This window comes from Anas platyrhynchos, chromosome 2 (genome assembly GCF_047663525.1).
Source record: "Anas platyrhynchos isolate ZD024472 breed Pekin duck chromosome 2, IASCAAS_PekinDuck_T2T, whole genome shotgun sequence".
Classification (NCBI taxonomy): Eukaryota; Metazoa; Chordata; class Aves; order Anseriformes; family Anatidae; genus Anas; species Anas platyrhynchos.
The window spans coordinates 60,586,169-60,604,924 of NC_092588.1; the positions used below are offsets into that span (position 1 = coordinate 60,586,169).

Genomic DNA, 18,756 nt, shown 5'->3' on the forward strand with positions numbered 1-18,756 from the left:
ACTTTAGTAAGAGTATACATCCAAGCGAACAATCCACAAAATCTTGCTTAATTTCTTAGCCAGTTCAGGTAAAGGGTGTCTGATCACATTTAACCCATGCAAGGAGCACGCAGACACCTAGAACACCACTGCAATGGTATATTCTACTTGCAGAATACCAAAACACAGGTTCAGGTCTTGAAAGCAGCATAGCTTCAGCTGGGCTATAAAATTTCTGACAAGTACTAATACACCAGTACAGATACAAGTCAGACATGCTCCACTTGGATCAGTCAGAAAGGTTAGTTAGAAATCTACAGTACTGCTACCGAACTGCCATCACACCAAGGACACTGTAGAGTTCACAAAGTATCTAAGGTCCCTTAATTAATTTGCATCTATTGTCAGCATTTTAAAGAACCAGCATGTTCAAATAAATGTTTCCTACATCCCATGTGCCCTAGTAATTAAGCAATTAAATGCTATGAGAATATCTCCAACTTTAGTTTTCCTATGCCTTTGAGTTTTGCAGTAAACTCAAAACTATGTTAAAACAATAAAACAAAAACAAACAAACAAAGGAATACAACACTAAAGCATGCTGTTGTGCTTGCTATATTGTGGGAGTACATCTCATTTCTCATCTCAACTCACATTAACTGGGGAAGGCCCAAGCTCCCCACTTCAGTTAAGGCTGCCTTGAGCATTCCTCCATGCAACAGGCAGGGTTTTACAAATCCTATTTCTATATCCATTTTGTATAACAAACAAGTTATATCCTAGAAATTCTGTATCCTGAGCATGCATTACAGCTGAAATCCTACTTTAAGTTGCTAGCCTTTCTTTCATGTGGTGGGCAAGTCAGGTATGGCAACACACAGATGATAGCTGCATCATCGATACCAGACCTTTACACTGCCAGACCAGCCAAAAGTATCAATCCAATCTGGGTTTGGCAAAAACATAAAAATTTGCCTTCATGGTAAGGCTGCTATACCCCATGATTTTAGTTCACTGAAGTTTCATGCTTTCTTTTCTTATTTACAGAAAAAATGAGGATACCTGACACATTGTAAAGACAGAATGGCATGGCAAAAATGATAGCAGATCCTTCAGTACCTAGTTAGTTCATGTAAGTATTTTTCACATATGTGAACCAGCACAGTAAACTCATCACCTTTTCAGCACTTTGCCTCATACGGTCATGGTTTTTCTGATGTGATTGATCAGAGAAGCCTTTAAGCCCAATGCCACAGCCTCACCATCACCGTTTTAACTCCTTGGATCCAGGCCTAATTGGCTGAACAAGCAATAAACAAAGAATCTTGTAATTGCAAGAGGTATAAGGTTTTGCTATGCCTAACTTAGAAAACCTGCTCTCCTAGCAGATCCTCAAAGCTCCTTTTATTATCATTACATACATGCAGGGTAATTTTTATAATTCTGCTAATTAGTCAGTATGGATAAAACTGTGGCCAACCTCCAGTTTCCCAGCATTTTTCCTATTATAAGCTCTTAGAAACTCCAGAAAAAAAGACTCAACAACTCAGTAAATTTTGTTCCTATTTGGACTTGATCCAAGACATCCTACACAATTCCATTAAAGCGCAGCAAACAAGACTAGGCATTAATGCATATCTGAAGAAGGCTTTATGCTGTCAACATGAATCAGATTCAGACTGGCTCCATTCCAGAATTATGCTTTTAAAAGCTTATTTAGTAACAAATTACACAGAAGATAAACAAGCAATTAACCAATCTCCCAAGAAGCTAACAATCAAAATACTCTGTGCTGAAGTATTAAACATATCAGGTTGTTGCCCTCATCTATCATTTGGTTTGGCAGTATCTATGCTACTATGCTATGTGACTTTCAGCCACAGCAAGGTCATAGTTAATTGACATAAGTGCATTCCACCATTTCTTAATTATAAATTCCATGTTTTAACTACACAGCAATATGCTGAAAGTTAGATGGAATACAGATCAAGGAATGAAAATGTACAGACCCCAGATGTATGTTGTGATTTCCACAGTACTCAGTAAGTGGATTTACAGCTGTGTGATATGAATGACTTCCAGTAACACTACCTACATCTGTCCCTTCATAGTGATGCTAGTTCTCATTATTTCAAAATTTATATGGGGACAAATCCTAATCATTTTATTCACACAGTTCGTTAAAATCAAAGAGACAATGAAACTCTGAGTTCAGTTACATCTCTGCACATTGTATTGAGTTATATCCTGTACGTTTTCATTAGATCAGACAGATAGCTTGGAGCTTAGTTTCTTTTTTCTGCTGAAGTTTAGGAATGAAACAGATAGAGTTCAAGACAATCACTTCTGAGTATGCCCCGGAACAGGGCTATAAATCCAAGGTCATTCAGAAAATCTGAAGCAACTATTCAAAGTCCTTACTTTGTATGCTTCTAAGGTTAGCAAAGATCCAATTAGGAAAGGTAATTATAGACAAGAGTCAGAATAAGCGGCATAACTCTGGATTTATGTCTCTGCAAGCTCACATAAGAAAGATTTCACTACTTTGGAATCAGCTGTTTCAGGTTAAGATTACCAGGTAACTAACTGCCTTGTCAGAAAACATACCTGTCACATAGCGTTCAGGAGGTGATGTGTTACACTTCTCTGACTTTCCTTACAAAGGATCTGCTAGCTTAGATCCCTTCAAGGTATTTTGTACTTTTGCCTCCTTCTACTAGACATCTCACTTCCTATTTTCTAAAGCTATATTATGACTGAATAAAAATTTTTTCAAAAATCCCTCGCATCTCATTTCTTCCTATTTTCTCCTCCTGTTTCAAAGTCAAATGGTACTGAGTTATCTGAATTATTATGATATGCATTTGCCTACCTCCTTGATCAAGCTGTTTTTCACAGGTGCATGCTATTATAGCTCTCAATTGTCAAATTATTAACAAATTTCTAAAGAAACTAAAAACACCCTCCCCTCTTCTACACCCTTCCCCCCCAAGCGGCACAGAGGAATTGGGAATGGGGGCTGCAGTCAATCCCTAACACTTCATCTCAACTGTTTCTTCACAGTCATTCTCTGCCCCTGCTCCAATGTGAGGTCCCTCCCATGGGATGCCGTCCTTCCCAAATTGATCCTGTGAGGACTTGCCACAGGCAGCAGCTCTTCAAGAACTGCTCCCACATGGCTCCATACCACAGGGTTCATCCCCCAGGAGCAAACTGCCCCAGCACGGGTCCCCCATGTGTGGGCTGCAGCTCCCCCCAGACCCCCTGCTCCTGCGGGGGCTCCTCTCCACGGGCTGCAGCTCCGGCCCAGGGCCTGCTCCTGTGGGGGCTCTCCATGGGCTGCAGCCTCCTCCAGCCCACATCCACCTGCTCCAGCTCCACGTGGACTCCATGGGCTGCAGCATGTAGATCTGCTCCATGTGGGACCCACGGGCTGCAGGGGGACAGCCTGCTCCATCAGGGGCTTCTCCACAAGGGAACTTCTGCTCTGGCACCTGGAGCACCTCCTGTCCTCCTTCTGCACTGGCCTTGGGGTCTGCAGGGCTGTTCTTATTCCTCACTCTCCCAGCTACTGTTGTGCTGCAGGTTTTTCCCTTTTAAATCTGCTCCCACAGAAGTACAAAGAACATTGCTTATTGGCTCAGCTCTGGGCAGTGGTGGGTCCCTTTTGGAGCCAGCTGAAACTGGCCCTGACCTAACACGGGGCAGTTTTTGGTCTCTTCTCACAGAGGCCACCCCTGCAGCCCCTCACTACCAAAACCCTTCCTCATAAACCCAATACAGCTGGGAAGGTGATGATCTATTTTTAACATTGTCTATTCTTTCCCATCTGTAAAATCCTTAGAAGGCAAACAGTAGCACCATGAACGCACTGCAGTTATTAGGAATAGTCCAGCTATTCAGTTGATATATTGGAATGGCTGGGGTAGAAGGGACTGTTCACTCAGGTGGGATGATTTCATCTCCCTGTTCAGCCAGACTTCACACATGCCCCAGGCCAACATAGAAATTCTGAAAGTGGGACTACATCCATCTGCAAAGTCAGACTAGTAATATTTCTGTGGGGGTATTACAACCTTAATAGTCTAATCAATATGCAGAACAAATCAAATCAAGGTTATCATAACTTAAAGGGAAGGCACTGCATGTATTCATTCATACATATCCAAATGAGTAGCAGTATAATTGGTTCAGTAACTTTATAGCAGTGTGTTTTCCCTGCACTTCCCATATCATTCCCTGACATGCACAAAATTAGAGCAGTTGCCTAAGTGCTGCAGATGCACAGGAACATCCCTGAGAAGCTCAAAAGCTACAACACAGCAACTCTGTGGCAGTCATTCAATGACCTGTCATACTTGCTCTTCTCCATTTCTTCTGCCAAGTAACAGCAGAAGCACAATTAGGCCAATCTTTGGATGTGCCCTTATCATGACCACTTGGAGTCAATACATAAGAAGTGTTCTTCTACTCTCCCTACTAAGTATTACTGAGCTCTCTATGAAAAAAAATAAAAAATAAAAAAAAAAATGCATCATGCCTGCATGTCAGAATTCAATGGGATAACACTAGCAAGAACAACGAAAACTTTGAAACTTTACAGATGTATGAACATTTGCTGCATACTAATATTGGCCTTAGCAACAGTAAGGAAGCAATTTTTACATAGTAATGAACTGTTCCTCTGATACCCAGCACAAAGCTCTCTCCTTCAAAATCAGGCAAGTAAGTCATCTTCATCTCATTAACCTTTTCCTCAGGAAAATGTACGCTGTAGTCTATAACTTAATAACTAAAAAATTCTGAATTCAGGCTGCTATTACATTTCTTTCCGTACTTCATAACCCAGCACAGCACTACAGTGCCTTATGCAAATCTGTTTCTCTCCTGTTATGAAGTGGCAAAGAACACTTGGTCAAGTTTCCATGTATAAAATGAGACTTCCTGAATGTGCCCACAAGTAGTAGTTGTGTACCAACTTCCCATTCTCAGGACACAAGGACAAACGGTCTGCAGGAAAGCATAGTTAACCAGGATCACCAAATCCTAAACTATAAAGAGGGCTTGCATTTGCACATTGCAGTGGCATAAATAGGTGTTCTAACATCAGTCTACCTTCTATTAATAGGAGGCTGTACTTGTCATTACCAAGTACATAACAGAATAACATCATGTATTCTTGCAGAACAGTTTCAAAGATGAAAAGCCTACTCCTTCATCCTTGTAGCTGTATATCATTAGATTCTGCTATACAGTGGTCATATTTCTACAGGTCCCAAATTGGAGCGATAGAAATTTCTCAAAAATGTGTCAAAACATTTTTTCTTAATGCTTCTTTGCGCACCTGTTTAGTCATCTTTCAAACAGCTCTACCACATTCCACTGTACAAACAGAATTAAGATATGGACCAGATCCTGCAACTCTTACTTGTTCGTATAATCCCTCAGACTGTCACTGTATAGAAACCAACGAGCTTCTAATAATAATAATTTTTAAAAAGCACATTAATATAATAAGCACATGTGAAAAATACAGGATTTTCTATATAATATTTGTATTGAATTCTATACACGCTTATCAATATCAAGACCTGAATCCTTACATCTGACTTTATTTCATCCTAAAAATCTTCTGTGTATTTTACATATCAATTATCCTGATATTTAATCTCCTCTAAAGACAGAGGAATTCACTATGTTTCTGTGTTTAGTTTTACAGGAGAGAAATAACCAATATAATTACCCCTTTTCCTGTTAGCAGTTATCACCATTCCATGTTGTGAGAATACAGCCACCTTTAACAGAACTCTTACCACAACAGTTGTGTGAAATTGTCTTTTGTTGATTAAGAAAGGGACCAAATACAGTGCACATTCAGAGTCAACGCTTGCATATGTTTCACTAACATAATTAACTTATTCTGGACCTAATTTAAAAAAAAAAATCTGAAAAATAATTTCTAAAGTTTTGGACATTACTTTCACCAGGATAGGAATGTTACAAAAATAAGTTTATATGCAGAAGGTTTAGATAAGCAAGCCTGTATAAAACCACTAGAAAGCAACCATTTTGTAGGAGAGAAATATCAGTCTATCCCAGAACACAGGAACAGAGTGGCATATTAATTTGTTGGGGTTTTTCTGCCAATTGCATACAAAATCTATAAAATTATCATGTCCCTTCACACAAATAATTATGTATATGGAAATGACATTACTTCTTAAAAAAATCAGAATTTTGCTTTCAGATATGACTATGCAAATGGTTGTATAGTTTAGAGGTCACATCACAAGAGCTTGGCTAAGCAGCAATATCACTATAGATTGACTATTACTACCTTTCAAGCAGATAAGCAGAGTTTTTCACCTTCTACTAATTTACTGCAGCAAGTACTTTTATTTTTCTGCTCTGCTACACCATTATGCTTAGAAGTTGCTCTCAGTTGTTAATGATTTTTTAAAAAAACAAAAATACTAAAATATATTGTTTATACTTTCAAATTCCCCATACTACCAAACAATGTATTTCTAGAATACATGGTATAAAAAAGAAACAAATAATGCTGACAAATTCTTCCTGAATTCCTGAACATTAAAGTGAGATTTTAGGCAGTGTCCCTCTATTGTAAGAAAATGTAGAAAATAAATCATGAAACCTTTTAAAATATTTTAAGCTTATGTTGTGTATTGCACGTTCAGCTTTCCATGGACTTTCAGAACTCCTAGGAATCTACAGAGAAAATGCTGAAGTGGCAAACCAGTTTCTGCAGAAAATGCTCTTTCCTTGGTATGCAAGGATAAACAAGAGATAGCCTGATCTACCATATCTTCTAACAAGCAAAGCCAAGCCTTTCCCTGCCTCATCTAACCCGCAATTTAAAGATAGTTTGATCTTAAAGCTGGGAAGACACTGACTTCATTCTCCTGCTCCCAAGAGCATCTTCTCTCCTAGATTCCCCATTATGTTAACATCCAATGTCAGCAATGATGTTGACACCCCAATTTCATAGGAAACTTCTAGGAATGTGGGAAGGCAACCACGTGATATTCTGTCCCACTCTATCTATCACACAACCACAACCCCCTTATCTTGTGTGTGTAGCTGATGGGAACACTCCTGTGCAATTCCCACATTCTCCAGTGCTAATATCTCACCCATCAATAGGAAAAAGTAAGTTCAAGCACAGGTTGCAGCATGAGTGAAGTCATCGTTTAATAAGGATATTTTTCTTCAATTTAGTGACATTGCCAAAGACCAAAATTTAAGGACTGCCAAACACCTGCTGATTTTGAGACTTAGTTTGCTTTCCTTTTGCACTCACACACACTTGCATTTTTTTCATAGGTGGAAATACCGGTCTCTGTAATAGACTTCTATGGGTGATGGGAGACATTGTCTATTGACTCCACTGTAACAAAACAAAAAGAAGTTTATATATGTGTAGTTCAATGAAAAGCAGCTACACTGCAATTAGCAGAAAAAATGTAGATACTCCTTATGGCAGTAAAAACATTGCTTGCTTCGTCCTACACCTTAAATTGGAAGTAGAACTTCCACTTTCAGTGAGGTATTTGTTAGAATCAAGTGAAACCACCCTGCTGAGAATATGGTTGAAGAAACACCACCTACTCAGCACGTTTCATCCTAAGAAAGGCCTTCAACAGAAAACAAAGTGTAATGCCAAGACTAAAACACTGCCCACTTTTGGACAATTCGCTTTGGATAGGAAGAGAGTCAAGCATTTAACTACACACAGAAACTTTTCTGCTCTGCTCTACTTGAGTTAAAGAGTAATTCAGCAAAGAATAACCTAGCAAAACAGCAATGTAATTCCCCCCTCCCCTCCCCCCAAAAAATAAATATATATATATAACTAATCCCCCCCCCCAAAAAAAAAAAATATATATATATATAAGGACTGACACTTTATTTTCAGCCTGTTTTCAATAGACTCTGAAATGCTCTGAAGTATTACAAATACTGTTTTCTTGGTTGAAAATGAAATTTTCTGAACTTCTTACCATCTTATCACTTATTTCTATGAAAAAGAACTAAATGTTTCATATATCGTTGCTCAGAGATAGGTGCCTAATACCATAGCTTAAATTGTGAGATTCAATAAAGAAATGGTCTAAATCCTAAAAAGTGGTTTGTTTGTTCCAGTCTAGTAACCTAGCAATTGGACAAGTGTCTTCCCATCTCAGTCTTGAACTCTAAATATTAAGACCCAATTTGCAGAATCATTAAAAATTTACAACTGTTACAGAAGTAAAATTTAGGATCTCTAGGGAAAAAAAAATAAAAAGCTGCCCTATTATAGTAGGTTATCAGACTTGGTTCCCTCTCCCTGTAGAGTGAGCCTAACATACTTAATTTTAAAGATGAGTGATAAGTTTGGAAAAGCAGAGGAAAAAAAAAAAAAAAAAAGATCCACAGTTCTTTTCCTCATGACAACTCTTGAAATATGTTTTGTATTTGAACAGAAAAGATGGCCTCATGCACTCATAAGATGACTTTTGACTCCTGCATTACCAGTACTAACAATACATAGCTTTTATCCAGTAGCATCAGCTCAAGAAGAAATCAGGTTTAAATTTTTCATTTGGTATGTTCCTGAAGATTTGTCAGACAATTATAATTTTTCAGTATAACTTGAATTATATACAATATATATATTTTTAAAAAAATGCAACCATCCAACAAACCTTTAAGACCTGTCCCATCTCTCTCTAAATTATGATAGAGCTGTTAGGGTATTCTATCACTTCATTTAACGTAATCCCTGCTTTTGCATGCATATTGAGGAATGCTTCTCAGCCAGAGATGCAGTGGACAGTCACTTGCTACCGTTATGGCATGTTTCTTTGCTAAATTATAACAGAATAATCAGTATAGAACCGGCTGCCATTAAGATAGGAAAGTTATTATATAGGAGCTCAGCTTCCTAGAAAGTTGTCTAGAAGCATCTTGCTGGTTCAGCTGGAGTAAGCATTATAATCCTTCTAGAGATGTATTAATTCAGAAAAATAACTGGCCAGAACACCTACATCAATTTTAACCCAAAATGACAAATAAAACCCAGTTTAAAAGTAGTAGACTTTATTTCGCAACTAGTTAACATCTTACCTGACAGTAAATTCACACAAAGATTGTTCAAGTCATCTACCTGACTTCCTGCAACAATTACAACAATTATTGCAACAGAAAACACTTTGAAAAATAAATAAATAAATAAAGAGAACACACAAACAGAGATATGGGAATCTTATTAAAAAGCTATTGTAAAAATTTTTATTCCAAGGTCTCCCTACAAAGCAGAATATCAATCTGCTTTTCTCAATCTTGGGCTAAAAAATCTGCTGCAGTCATGCAGTTATTCTCTGTTTTACTATGTTTGGTATCACATCACTGAATTCTTTGGAGAAACAATTCTTTGGAGATCCCGCTACAGGCACAGAATCACCAGTACAAATTAAACACCAAGGATTTTATTGTTCAGTTTAATGAAAACCCTAAGTATTAAAAATATAAAATTTAAGCCTAATTATGCGCTTGTGTGTGTCGTGTATTAAATAATGCAGATAAAATTCTGGATATGGCCAAAACAGCCATATCAGAGCTACTGGAGACAAGACTCCGGATAATCTATTTCTATCATGCAGAACTAGTTTTAGCAACTCAGTTCTGTGCAAACACATCCAGCTGAAAAACCCACCATTGAAACCATGCCAGAAATTGACAGGACTAAAGAGAAGCAGAATTACAAGCTCTAATAGGAAGCCAATGAGGTAGGAAGGCTTTAATGTGTTCCATTTGTTAGAGGTTTGTTCTGCTGCAGATGCTGAGCTATGTCTGCTTGCAAGTCAAGCAAACTGCAGAGGTGATAAGGTATATTCTCAAAATCTACCGATTAGTGATTTCATATTTGAAGGTAATGCTGCATGCCAGCTTGGCTCTGCATTATTTTTCTTATTAATGATATTGACAAGAAAAACTGCTCATAGCTGTGCAACTTCAGAGGCAGTTTTCTGAACTTTCATTTTAGTGATGGTTTATGATCATGGCCAATTCAAAGGATGCAGTTCATTATGGGAGAAGTCAGCCACTGCTAAAAATGCTAACAGCTCTTGCCTGAGTGCAAATACTAACTTAAAAAAGGAAAAAACTTCATGAAGAGCTTTGTAATCTGAACCCAAACATTGACTTATGTTGTCCGTCTCATCATCTCAGTCTCATTAGTTCAGTCTGTATGGCCTGGCACATGTGCATTATTGTATAATAACACTGGAGGTGCCTTTTCATAAAGAAGGGGCTATGCAAGGATAGGGAAAAGAGGATTAATAGCGGCAAGGAATCAAGGGTCTTTTAAAGAATCAAATAAGGAATTATTTTTAAATAAAATTAGTCTCAGTCCTAGCCAAGTTTAAACATAGTCCAAAGTAAAAATGCTTTGAAAATCTGAGTATTATCTTAGCACTGCTATGTTATCTTTCTACATACAATTTATTAAACGTTTACACAAAAGCTGTAAGAAATATTTTTGTTTTATAATTTAATTCCAAAAAGCTTTTAAAAGGCTTGTAGAGAAAATCCTGTAACACGCAAAGTTAATGCTACACTATTAAACAAAACAGGCCACAGACTCCTCTTGCCTTAGGAACACCAAGCAGCACAGCACAGCTCAGTTCACACCCATGTGTCTGCAGTGACTTCCTCTACTCAGAATAACCCCGACACATCCCAGCTTCCCGCCAGGAACAAATCCTTCATGGTCAACAAATCCCTCATGCCCAGCCAACAGCTGAGAGATGGTTCATCATCAGGAACCAAAGTGCGTGTTGCTGAACAGTGTAAATGCTGGTACTCAAGGACTGTGTCTTGGACTCTTCTTTATTAGCAAAGTCATAATTAAAGATTCTTTGCATCATTCAGTATTAATGCAAGACTCATAATAATACTAGTATGTCCCAATCACTCACAATCAATGCAATGAGTCTAGAATAATGTCCATTACCAGATTATCCATCTGTTTATTTTTTTGAAAATACTTGATTTTTGTTTTTAAAAAAGTTACACTTTACTAGGCCTGTTGGATTTTATTTATTTATTTATTTTTGCACAGCGAATATACAGATGATGATATATTTTATTTTCATGTACTTGTTTCACGGAGGGTTTTTTTAATCTTTTTCAGGATTTAAGCAGTCATTCTACATTATCCTCTCCAGTTCGCTTTTTTTAATCCTTGATTAGCATGGAATAATCTCTCCATAAGTGAAAATAAATTCAATCAAAATGAAGAGTTCCTTCAGTGGGAGAGATTTTAATAGTGTTCAGGGAACTCAGACAATTGGCACTGCATTATTTCCTGGCAGTCTCTTTCACTAAGCCTAGAACACTGCCATAGGGAAAGTGTTTGCATATTTCTGGGATTAACTGGAGGTGGGAGAGAAAGGGACAAGGGGACCAGTAGCAAACCAGAACATGCCAAATACTTTGTAATAGAAAAAAAATCACTCAGCAACATGCTATTGCCATCCTTGTTTCAGATGACTTCACTGTGGTATTACTGAGTATTCCCATCTAAAACTGAAAAATAAAATAACATTAAACAAATGGTGGACAAGCTAATTTTATTTTATTTTTTTCCTCCATGAAGAGCAGCCATTTGAAAATACTAAGCAGCACTGACAGCATTAATTTTTAGTGTGTCACAACAAGGTCAATATGTTACTTACTTTACAATTCTTTAGATAATAGATGAGATATGTTGAAGCAGCTTTTGGTTCATTTGGTATTAGCCTCATTATGGCTTTAGCTGGCACATGGGATCAATATTTCTGAACATTACATTATTCCCAAATAGTCGGAAGGACATATTGTTTATTTGGCTGCCTAGTGCTTTCTCACACAGGAGCCTATCAATTACATTACGGCACGAAAACCATTGCCAACTAAAAGGACTCCTAACAGCTCCAGTGGTGTGGTTGCTTCAGAGTTGATTATTCAAGAGCAATCAAAATATTAAACCTAGTATATAATATTTATTGTGTGGCTGGTTACTATTGCAATCTCTTTTTCAGCTTTGCAAGTCTACTTGCCATTGACTTTAAATATTTATTTTTATGAGGTATTGCAGGATTCCCTAGAATCTACTTGATTTCTGTTGCCAACAGTTAAAGCCTTTGGCAGAAATTATCCATTTAAGCAAATACAGCAGCTAGGCAGGAGATGGAATTACATTACTTTCTTTCAGCTAGTTATGTTCTTGCCCAGTGTGTCCATTATTGTCCAGAAGCTTTTATAAGCACCATTACCCTAGACCCTTTAGAAACTGTCTGCACTGCAAGGTTAAATCTCTCAGCTGCACTAAATCTCATTTCAAACAACCTCATTGTTATTACATATGCATCACTATTACAGACACTCATTGTGCATCTATAGTTAAAGCTGAGTTGTGGTTCCATAACAAATACCAGCAGCAGAAATTTGATTTGCATTCAGAAATGTCTCCCTTCATCTCTCCATTTAGGTTTGTAATAGACTTTTTTTTTCCTTCTTAATGAATCATTTTAAACAAAGAAAAACTTTCCCGAGTTTAGAATTTATTTCAACTATAGTATGAGAACCTGAAGAAGCCAATGGATGCCACAGTGCTTTCATACATAAAGAGTCACAGAACCACAGAACCATCTAAGTTGGAAAAGAGCTTCAAGGTCATCATGTCCGACCATCAACCTGAACTACCAAGTCCCATTATCCCCACATGCCCCTTAGTGCAACATCTACACTTCTCTTAAATACTTCCAGGGATCCATATCCCACTTCCCTCAGCAATCCATTCTGATAATACCCAACCTAAACCTGGCCTGACACAACTTGAGACCATTTCCTTGTGTCCTATCACTTGTCACCTGAGAAAAGAGACTGACAACCTCCTCATGGCGACTTTCTATCAATTAGTTTTAGAGAGCAATGATGTCTCCCCTCAGCCTCCTTTTCTGAAGACTGAACCACCCCAATTCCCTCAGCCACTCCTCATAACCTTTGTTGTTTAAACACACACACACACACACACACACACTACACATCTTTGCATTTTCTATTTTGAAAATGGAACAGAGAAGTTTCAAGTATATCTTACCAGCTGAATGATCCTGTTACTAATAAACTGACTACAGTATTAAACCTTGCTAGGTTGGCACTACTCAACTGCCATTGAGGGAAACCTCTTGGGAGCAACAGCCATTCCATGGGATAGCAAAGACAAATGACCATTAAAGGTTAAATAACAACATACTCCAGTGTAGCTGTATTTTTTGCTGGTACAAAGCAAACTTCTGTTCATATCAAACTTCCCATGAATAGCTCTAAACAGATGTTTTTTGAATGAAATAATTCCTTTTTGAGCTACAGAGTATCACCACAACCACAGCGGAGATTTTGGCTACAAAGCCCCCCTCTGTGTCAACTCCCAAAGTGGACAAAGTCTTTCCATTTGTAAATCAAGTCTACACATGAGAAAGCTATCTCTTCTTGTGGTCCACAATCACTTTTCCTTTTTTTTTTTTTTAATTTTATTTTTATTTTTCATAACACAGCAAGACATTTAACACAGTGAATTCCTCCTCCTGTCAGGGTAGGTAATCACACACACAGGTAACAAATGGCATCTACAAGACCTTTCCCTTTCAGCCACAGCCACTGATGCTACAAGCAAAGATTGTCATCAGCTTAGGCAAAATCCCTAGGAGCTTTTAGTCTTTCTGCAGCTACCCCTACCATCAGGGTTGGAAGGCCTCACTGCTTTCCTTAAAAAGGGTGTTAAACATGAAGGTAAGTAGCACAGTCAGGATGAAAGGAAGAATAGACAGAATATGTTTACCACAGAGGTATCATGACATAGCCTCCATGGATAGGCCTGAGACAAGGCAAACATTTAGACAATCTGGAAAATGCAAAGTGTATGCAGACAGCACATAAAAATCCAAGGCATCTTTGTCAGGTACAATCTGACAGATAACTGAGATGACAGAGCCATGAAGATAGAATCAAAGAGAAATGAAATTTTTTAAGAGAAACTATTCAGAACAAAAGTAAAGAAATTCTTCTCTTGCTACAGTGAAAACCAATAATTACACAAGGAAGGCCAGCTTAGGGGAAGAATAATCAAGTAATTTGTTCCCGTGAATCAGTGTGGTTACTTTGACTTCAGCAACAAAATGAACTTTAAATACAGAGATAAAAAGACTTTTGCATATACTGCAAAAGTTTGGCCTAGTTGTCTGCTGAGTAATGCGTATAGATGAAGTATGAGAGAATGTTTCTACTGCTTTAACAAGTCCTTCTAAGGAAATCTCTCATTTAAATCAGCCTGGAAGTTTCAAGGCTTGCCTTATTCAAGAATTTTAGTGCAAGTGTGAAAGCTTGAAAAACACCTGTTACTTTTAAAGAGACAGAAAAAGTCTGCATTCAAATGCATTATTGGGCTATTCAAAGCCTAACAAGCAAATAAACAAAACAAACAAACAAACAAACAAAAAAAAAACTTACTGAACTTTTATTTTTTCCCCATGACCTTTTGGACTTACTATATTATAAAGTTTTGGGCATTCTATTAAATTAGACGGGACTAGAAATAGCCCCTGGAAAACACCTAGGTCACTCTCCTGCCCTGAAGCAGAACCAATTATCCCTAAAGGGAGAATTTGTCTTGAATATTTTTCTTACAGTTTTTCAGAAACCAAACCCCGCACTAGTCGTCATGTATACCATTATTTTGCCATCCCTTTAATATTTTTTTTTGTCTGCTGTGTACCAGGAATCATCCTAGTTATCCCTTTGACCTTCCAAGATGGAAGTATGCATCTCTTCCCTTCTTTGAACGAGGCCCCAGGTTGGGTATCAACATTTTTAATCATTATTAATGCAACTCTGACAGTTTGGCACACCTTGCTCTTGCCTTCAGAGTCCGCGACCAGTGACAACAGTCTTTCCAAACCAAAATACAATTTAAACACAGAAACAAAGCATGATTTAAAGAAAATTTGAAAAAAAAAAAAAAAAGAAAAAAGAAAAAAAAAGATCTGAAAATGAAAGTTTGAAATTGAAAATGTTAGTATTTCTAACAACATCTTTTAAAACGCTGCTAATGAGATCTTTATGTTAAGGTTGAAGTGAGTTGCAGTCCTTGGGAGCTACGGGGGCAGCTTGCAGCTGGGCTGGAGGTAGAAAGCACAGAATTAACGAAGTAGGAATACGGTCTCATCTGCTTTCAATAGCTTTAGTAGTTGGTGTCTTCTGTAATTACTTTCCATTCTTGTTAGTTTTCCAATAGACTTAAATCAATACCTAAGTCAATATTATCCTTATAGTTGATATTAGATCTTATACAGTCTCAGAGTAATTTCCCTTATTTAAGAATGTTACTTGGTTATGATATGCCTGCCTCACTTCTGCAGCATCATTACCAAGGAGCAGCAATAACAAAAGTCTACAAACATTTAAAAAAAAACAAACACAAAAAAAACATTTAATTCACTCCTCTACTTTCCAGTCTCTAAGGTTGTACATAATACACACAGTGCTGAGTGGTTTTCTAAATTGTGGACTGCCAGTAAAAGATGCTCTCATCATCAGAAAGGAAAAGTTACTAAATTAATTGCTGATTCAATTTACTTCTTTATTTCCCATTCTTGGTATTTTTTTATTTTTTTTAGAAAAGAGGATATGAACATCCTGCACATAACCATCTCAATTCAACCTAAGAATTAAAAAAAGGTATTCCACAACTACACCAAGATCAAACTATACTTCCACAATCAGACTTGTTCTTCTTTCTAGAATTACTCTTCTCCTCTGCCCTCCTTTTATCTCTCCATCCTTCCCTACCAGCACACTGAAATGCACATAACCTCCCAAGGATAATGGCTCTGTTCCACATCAAACACAATATCACTTCTGCCAGTGGTTATCATGAAGAGAAGCTGGCCTGTTCAGCCCTGCAATATTATCAAGATTTAACAGACTATGTACAAACTCTATTCCTCCTACCTCTGCCAAGATTATTAAAAAAATAATTGTACTTTACTTCCCTGTCAAAAAGAAATTGGTAGACACTTGCAAGACGAGACTTTTTTTTTTTTTTTTTTGTCTCCCTTCCTTTACTACAGATCACAAGTGTCTCCTCCTGGAGTAACATGGGTTTAAAATCCATGTTAACAACATATACTCATGGTAGGTTATGATGAGGTAATTGACCATTACTGGTAGGTTTTTCAGTCTTTTTTTCACAACTTCGTTCTGCTTCTCCTTGGTTTTATTTTACTTGTCCCAAGCCAAGGGAGGGAAACAACACTTTCTGAAGTCTCCCCAGCTGCCCACTTCTATGATTCTACAGAGGCAATTATGCTCTTAGGAAATGGTCCAAAGCCAATTATAAAGCAAACAATCTCTAGCACTTTTAGGGTTTTATTACAGTACATCATTTTACATAACAGAGTGGTCTTGACTTACCATGTACTTGACTGAAGCAGTAAAAATAGTATGGACATAGTATTGTTATTGATAATTCCTCACTATAACAATAATATTTATGTCAAGATATTGAAAACCATTTCATTTTGCTATGAAAACAATGCAATAACTTTCATGAATAGACACGAACATGCCCCTTTCTCACTCCTTCTTGGACACACAAGTACCATTTCACACAACAATTTTTAGAAGGTAGGCATTTACTCCAACAAATTCCATTGTTAAAATTACATTAGTTTCAAACCCTCATTGGAGTTAGGAGCACTCAAAAAGCAGTATATGAGGGAACCTAAACACTGTATCAGAAAAGGGACAAAACTACAGTTTCAATTTAGACAACTCAGCCCAACCAATATGAGATGGCCAATCATCCTGCATTTACATGACCGATTTACAAGGGAATTATCATGCTACTTTTCACATTACAGTATTTCTTATCCACCTGTTCTGGTCCTTTCCAGCCTAATGATAAAAAGGTAGCAAAAAAAAAAAAAAAACCAACAAAAAAACAGTTTACATTAGCCTTACAAAAACACCCTAAAAACAACTCCCAGTCCAGTGACTTTCTCAAGACACAAATGAACAATAAATTCGTATGACTGAATGGTCACAGAGTCCTTCCCAGAATCTATTAAGACAACATCTGTTTACTTATAGGATGTAATTAAGCAGTTTGAGAGGTCTAAACTTTCCTCCTTTCAGAACTGGAGTAGAGATAACTGAACAATGACACACCACAAACCCTTCAGGACATCACTTCCCCAACGTGCTCAAAGTCCATTTAAAAATTGCACTCTTCCAGTACCTGTCTGCCTGTATCTACAAAAGACAGAAGTAAAATATTGTAATGAAGTTCATAATCTTAAACTATTTTTCTATCTCTTCACTTGTTTTTCAAAAATCTTATTTGACTTTTACCCTACCTCTGTCTCAACAAGACTGAAAACAAAACAGCAATACAACTGTGAAAAAAATTCTTCTGGACACCAAAGCATAATCCACACCAGTTCATGACACATACACCAGGTCATACTCAATGCATACTCAGCTGCATACTCAAAACACAAGTCACCATCTGCAGCGCTAGAGAGAGAACAGATGGATATATTAAGATACTTCTGCAGCACAGAGGAAAAAAAATGGTAAATTATTCAGGGAGAAAAGCCATAAGGTACTGCATTCCCCTGGATGCCTACTGAGCTAGTTTCTCAGCATGGGCTCTGCCTTTCTGTTGGGATTAGCTGGATTCTTCTATCCAGTCAGGAGTAGTCACAACAACATATTAAAATGAAAGGACCTTTTGCAAGCGCATGCTTTTCCCTCCTGCCACATCTCTTGCAATCAAAACCATGTTTGCTTGCCAGCTGAGATGCAGAGAACATTTTGAAGCCAGTTACAAAAGAAACCTTGGCTGTATATGGGGTAATAGAGATGAGATTGGATGAAACAGCATAATCCGTGTCATATACAGCTAGAAATGAGGCATCTTTAGAGATGGCCATCTGTATTACAATACTTACTTAATATCAAGCTTTTTCTCTACATCTCATGTGACATTTGAAGAGTTTTTAACACTCTTATGATATATGACTTATAAGTTGTGCATTTTAACAAATGCTATAAAAGACAAATAAAGCTTCCTATATATGGAAAAACTGTAACCTTTAATTAAGACATCTGCCTTTAGAGTATAGAAACACCAGTGAGGAATCAATAAAATGGACAGCATCTGTTTTCTTTCTCAGCTTGAAACTACTATTCCCTCAAAATGGGACTGACAAGCTCACAAAGACTCCTCTGGAAGGAGGAGCTGATTACTTCTGCTCTAGAGAGTACACTGAAGGATAACAGCTTTTTAGCTCAGAATAAGGCATGCAGAGTTTTTGATGGAAAGAGGCAGAAAATGAGACCAAGAAGGGAAAAAGCCCTCTGCATAGTAAAGAGATTCAGATGTTTCTGAGAGGAACAGGAACGAAACACACAACCAGGCCTTCTTGGTGGACTACACAAAAGAAGAGCACACAGGCTTGCTGCAACACAAAAGACATTAAACCTCACAGGTAGGTCCAGAATAAAAGTTATTCAACAAACCCATTGGCTTTTCTTATCTACTCTTTCTAGGGATCTTTTAAACAAAAAGTTAAATAGTTAAGTTTTGCTCTTAATAAAACCTTTTCTAAAAATAATTTTTAGAATTGTACAGTTCAGGTTGAAAAGGCCACAGGAGATCCCTTGTTCAGT

At 37.4% G+C, this 18,756-nt stretch overlaps 1 long non-coding RNA gene across 14 annotated transcripts in view; it reads right to left on the reverse strand.

Moving 5' to 3' along the window:
- Positions 1-18,756, reverse strand: part of LOC119716136 (uncharacterized) — a 150,493-nt gene that overhangs the window by 47,153 nt on the left and 84,584 nt on the right. The gene's annotated exons all lie outside the window — the stretch shown is intronic.